Source organism: Paroedura picta, chromosome 1 (genome assembly GCF_049243985.1).
Source record: "Paroedura picta isolate Pp20150507F chromosome 1, Ppicta_v3.0, whole genome shotgun sequence".
Taxonomy (NCBI): domain Eukaryota; kingdom Metazoa; phylum Chordata; class Lepidosauria; order Squamata; family Gekkonidae; genus Paroedura; species Paroedura picta.
In genome coordinates this window covers 117,457,585-117,463,695 of record NC_135369.1, presented here as the reverse complement: position 1 = coordinate 117,463,695, position 6,111 = coordinate 117,457,585, and the positions used below count along the sequence as shown (strand labels likewise).

General features: G+C 46.1%; 1 long non-coding RNA gene across 1 annotated transcript in view; it reads left to right on the top strand.

Annotated features, from left to right (window-relative positions):
- The first annotated feature begins 845 nt into the window (after positions 1-845).
- Positions 846-6,111, top strand: part of LOC143842014 (uncharacterized) — a 127,664-nt gene continuing 122,398 nt past the window's right edge. The window contains exon 1 of the long non-coding RNA XR_013232969.1: positions 846-939. This is a non-coding gene — a long non-coding RNA (uncharacterized LOC143842014). The remainder of the gene's footprint in view (positions 940-6,111) is intronic.

Below are 6,111 nucleotides of genomic sequence, written 5' to 3'. Positions count from 1 at the left end.
TCCGAGGTTGGTAAAATGAGTACCCAGCTTGCTGGGGGGTAAACGGTAATGACTGTGGAAGGCACTGGCAAACCACCCTGTATTGAGTCTGCCATGAAAACGCTGGAGGGCGTCACCCCAAGGGTCAGACATGACCTGGTGCTTGCACAGGGGATACCTTTACCTTTATCCCACATCACCAGCCAAGCATTGGTCATACCATATATTGGTTCTCAGGGAGTCCAATGGTATGGTGTAACCATCTGGTTCTGTGACTTAAAGTATTGCAGGGGGAGGCCATCACTTTGCCATGATTTTTAGCATGATTGTCACTCGGGCCATTCTAGCAATTTACCTGGTAAAGGACTGTTTTACATAAACAGTTCCCAAACCAGTGGGATGTACAGCAGCATTCTCCTCTTTGCACATTGCCACACAATGGATCAAGCTGGATGTGTTTATTCAATGTATAGCGTAATAGGATCCCAGGGTTAATCAGAGCTTGTAGGTTCTGCTACATTAGATTTCGCAAGGATAAGCAGTCACTCCTGCAGAAGTTGCCAGTAAACAAGAAACAGATCTAGAGTTGGCTGCCTGTTTCCTCAAACCTCAGACAAGTGCCTGACACCAGTCCTCCCTCTGAGACTAAGTTCGCAAAGCGGTGCATTTATTCAGACACAAAATTTCCATCTCAGTCTAAGGAAAATATGCTGCTGCATTCTTCAGGCCTGTTGAAGAAATATAGCCTCCCCACTATGCCAATATTAAAAAAAAATTCTGCTCAAAGCGGAAATCTTGCACTCAGCCATCTGCATATAAATCTCTCCCCCTCCCCCCACTGAGAGTTATATGTGGGAAATACAATGCAGAAGTGCAGCCAGAGAAATACTTGCTAATTTCTTTTCATCCTTTTTGTTGTTTTTGGTAACAGATGGACAGGTCAGTTTATCACATGGAGAGGTAAGCTGCTGTGAAAACTGAGGGACTGAAATAATTGTTAATCAGTCTTATTTGGGGTGGGGGAAGGAGAATGCCTGCACTGAGGATAATAGGTAGCTGTTAGAGAAAATGTTTGTTACCACAGAACAGGTTAGAGTTGCCAGATTTGGATGGGGAAATAGATGGAGATTTGGGGGGGGGGTGGAATCTGGAGAGGATGGGATTTGGGGAGGGATCTTGGCAGGATACAATGCCATCAAGCTCAACTTCCAAATCAGCCATTTTATCCAGGGGAAGAGATCTTGATTGTCCACAGATCAATTGGGGTAACTCCAAGGGCTACCTGGAGGCTGGTGGCCCTATGAGCAGGCTTAGCAGATGGAAGAGAGGGGAGGGAGAAGCTCAAACCAAGCCTGACCCACCCACATACCCAAGGAGTGGTCAAGCCTCCAACTGCTGCTGCCTGGGACTTTGGGGAGGGTTTCTCAAGTCTCTTGTAGGCTACCATGCATGGGAGGGGAATTGTAGACAGCTTGTTTTATCAGAAGTTGTACAGACCTGATATCAATATTGCTCTTCTGCACGTTGTGTCCCCTTGTTGCAAAATGTAATGTGAGCATGCTCTGGCAGAAATTAGGTACATTTAAATCCCACTGCATGTTACATACCAATATATATAACAGTACTCTTGTTGGTTATGTGGTGCAACAGAGATCCAGAGCTTGGGTCTTAGTGTTAGCATCGGGGATGTGTAATTACCATTGGCTAGCCTGTAGGATCCAGTTGGATATTGGTTGCTTTAATTAACCAATGAGGGGGCTCCGCTTAGGGTCAATCACAGGCATTGGCAGGAAACTCTGAACTGTATATAAGCTCTGGTGGTGAGCAGTTGTGTAGGATCAATAAAGAGCAGGTGTTTTGGCACACAAGAGACTCTGCACCTTATTGAACCCACTATACAATAACTTTGATGGGCCTTTTTTACAGCAACAAATGCTGATTCACAAAGAGAACTGGGACAGAAAAGCAGATAGGGGAGAGGACAGGTGAACCTTCCAGATCCCACCATTTCCTCCCTATAAAGCATTTCCCAAATGAGGAGGGTCAAAGCGATGGGTCCCCAGTGTGGTGCCCACTGAATCTTTTTAGAATGTGAGTGGGACCAGATGGAGCTATTGCTCTGCAAGACTTCTGATTGGCTATTGGAGATTTTATTAGTTCTGCAGATTAAAAAAAAAAAGTTGCTTTAGCAGCAGCTGCCAGAAAACCACAAGGATATTCATTGTGCAATTGAAGGTAAACTCAAGCAGGCATCTTGTGGCGGGCTTTCCCTCCTGGGGCAGGTCTTTTGTGGCTGCACTCATTACACTGTGTTAACATTCCAAAGGTGCCCACGGGTTCAAAAGTGTTGGAGAACCTTTGTCAAATCCTTTGCCACATTTATTTTCCTGAACTGAATCAATCTGGTAGAGCAGGAATTTAACAAACTCATAGGTTCCGATATTTGTAAGGATATTCCTCAACAGGACAAATAACGGATCCAATGGATTATTTCCAAAGAGAGAAATGATGCAGCAGACCCATTATGCATGGCAGCAGCCACGCTGGGCTGCTGCTGGATATTGTGCGGGACAGCATGCCCCGGCGCTTCCCGCATATTCACGGGGGAGGGAATGCCCTGGCATATGTGGGCTGCTCCGGAAAGCCCAGCATCAGGGGGGAGCGGGGGGCATGGGGTCCCCACCACATGATGGTAGGGAGCGGCATGCCTGCAGGGGTGTGCGGTGTCCCTGCAGGGACACCGTAGGTTGGGGGATGGGACAGGCCAAAAGGCCTGGCTCTGCCAATTATGCATGGCACTGGACTGACCCAGCCCTCGCTGGCACCCAAGGCATCCCAGGTAATATGGAAAATTCCATGTTCCCTTGATGTGGGTCTTCTGGGGAGCTGCCAGGCCAGGGATGGCGGCAGCGTAATGCACAAATGGGGCTGCCCTGCTGCCACCATCCAAGATTTCCTGCCCCGTGCATAATCGGTCAAAAAGGTTTAAAGTCTTAAACCTCCCTTCTTACAAATGCTCTCTGAACATCTGATATCTGAATATATCTCATCTGGTTTGGCTAAGTGGTAGTTTGTCCCTGACCTTGACATACCCAAATGAAATGTGAATTCAACACAGTTAACTGTGTTCAAGTGCTTTTTATCTCCTAAAGCTATTTGGAATACCATTATGTCCAGCCACTTTAGAAATGACAAAGAGAGTGCCAGCTTTGTATAATGTTTAAGAGTATTAATTTGGATAAATGGGTTTGATTTGCCACTCCTGAGCAACCTTGGGCCAGACATAGTTCTCTCAGAGCTCTCTCAGCCCCACCTACCTCACAGAGTGTCTGTTGTGGGAAGAGTGATTGTAAGCTACTTTAAGACTCCTTTGGGTAGTAAAAAGTGGGGTATTAAACCCCAAACCAGCTCTTCTTCTACTGTGGCATTACTTTTTGTGGTCCAGAATTCACTCTGTCAGATACACAAGGTGGTTTCTAAAGTGACAACGATGAATGCAAAGAGATACAGAGTTTTCAAAATGGGGCTCCAAAGCCAAACAATTTAAAAAATAGTGGTACTATACACAGCAAGAAAGAAGACCTGGGTGCATTCCCCACACATAGGGTAATGCACTTTCAATGTGCTTTGGCAGCTGAATTTTCTTGTGCTGGAAAATCTGTTTCTAAGGTGTGTTGAAAGTGCATCGACTTGTAGGCAGGCATTCTTGATTTGAAAGGAAACGCTCACTCTCATTAACTTTTTTGGCAAAACAGGACACAGCTTTTATTAATCCAACAATTCCACATACAAAAAACATTGTGTTGGCCAGCCAGGGGAGAGGGAACCTGGATCCTGGCCCTTAGGCCTTAGTGAATCCTATACACCCCCCACAGCTCCCTGGAGAACCCGCCCAGTATCCCCCTGGATCTGCGGGGCTCCTTGCTGTGGGGGTTTTGACCCATAGAGTGGGTGCCTGTGATGCCTCAGGAGGTGTGGACCTCCCTTGGCCCACCCCAGGTCACTCACTCTTTGGGCCCCAGAAAGCTACCCAGCTGGGTAAGCTCAACCCTATTTTTGCCCCTCAATCCTGAGGCAGCATACCATTCATGGAGTCCCTTTCCCCATCTGGATTCCCGGAACCTTCTGCAGGATCCATCCCCTGGCTATCCCCACAAGCTGTGACAAATATTTAATACCCCACTCGTAACTGCCAACCAAGAACCCAGAGAGGGAGAGTGGGCAGTTGCTCACTGTGCCATTGGGCTTGGGGCATGGGATGCCTATACTGGTGCTGCGAGCCTGCACCTCTCACATGATGCAGCTCTTCCAGGCTGCACACGCTCCCCCTGCTCCCCAACACTCTCCTGGGAGCATCCTCCTTCCCACCTGCCATACCGCTGCATCAATGGCAGCTTCCGGCGAGTATTCGGCCGCTCTTTATCCTTCATGTGCAGAATGGGTCCTAGTCAGAGTAGGTGTGATCCAGTGACTAGTGCTGCCCATAGATAATAAGTAGGTAGGATAAACTTTAAAAGTTGGGGCAGCTACTTTCTCTAGTGAAGTAGGCGTTGGGCTGTGGCTCAGTGCTCCCCATGATCGATGCCTAACCATCATGCAGGAGTACGTTCCATTCCCAGAATCTCTGTTCAAAAGTATCAGGTGGTAGATAATGCAAAAGGCCTCTTCCTGGAGAGTTGCTGCTAGTCAGAATGGAAAGAGTGGCCTTGACAGACCAGTAAGCTGACTCAAAACAAAGCTGCATTATGGAGGGTTGATGAGAGTTAACCAGAGAAAGAGCAGCACACTGTGTGAGTTGAAATTGGGATGAACTATGGTTGCACGTCATGCTGTATTTCCCCCAGCTGCTTAAACATGTCTCTCAAACACAGAGAGAATTTAATTTCTACTCTGGAGTAGTGCCTGTTTGATTGATTTAACATTCTATATAGTACCTCATGTTTTAATGAGAATGATGCCATTCTTCCTTCAATGGCTTCTCCTCTTCCACTTTTCAGAACAACCTCATCAGCACCTGGAGACATTTTTACATCTTTCCTAATAAATGAAATTTGGAGCTGAAGTTAGATAACAGATTTGCCTTGGAGCACTTTCATCAATGGATTTTTCTTCTTGCTTAGAAAGACAAGCCAGGAAAGATTTATTGTAACTAGTCGCTGGGGATCTTTCTCTTGTATAACTTTCTACTTAAAAAGACAATCACAAAAATAATGGCTGCATTCCATGCAGGAGGTCTGCAAAGTGACTGTCACATTCAGAATTACCTTTCTAGATTAGATTTGTAACAGACTACATGTTAATTCTCTTACTGCAACCTTATCTCAAACTACAAAAGATTTGCTTTTCAAGCTACCAGGAAACTGTGATGTCTGATGACAATCCAGCTTGACTTTTGTTCTGCTTGCCAGTCACGGTCAGGGAGACATTCATTTGCCAAGCTGTTAGGATATGGATGAATAAATTTGAATAAATTTGGCTCTGTCTATTGCCCCACCCCAACTGTCCACTTGCTACTGCTCTCTATGATTGCCCAGGTGAATTTTAAAACATAGAATCATAGAATCATAGAGCTGGAAGGGGCCATACAGGCCATCTAGTCCAACCCCCTGCTCAACACAGGATTAGCCCAAAGCATCCTAAAGCATCCAAGAAAAGTGTGTTTCCAACCTTTGCTTGAAGACTGCCAGTGAGGGGGAGCTCACCACCTCCTTAGGCAGCCTATTCCATAAGAAAACCCACCTGACATGTTAAAGTTGAGATTCACCACTTAAATGGGCCTCTATGCCTCTGATGGCTGCCCACCAACCAAGCTACTCTGGCATGTAGTTCTTGTGATCACTTTACAATAGGTGACACTGAGCTCACATTAGGTACTTATAAACAAGGGCCTGATTAGATGTTTTGTTAAACACAAGTTGCATCGGTACTCTGGATTCAAGTCCAGGTATCATGTTCCCACGTGATCATAAACTTCTCTGGGGTAACTTGGGCCAGAAACTGTCCTCAGACTAACTGCCTCAAGGACTGTTTTCTGGTCTCAGCGGAGAAGGGGAGATCCAAGTCTACCCATGAACAGCATCCTCTGCATTAAAAAAATTGAAACCTTAATAATATTGCCATTAGAGGCACATT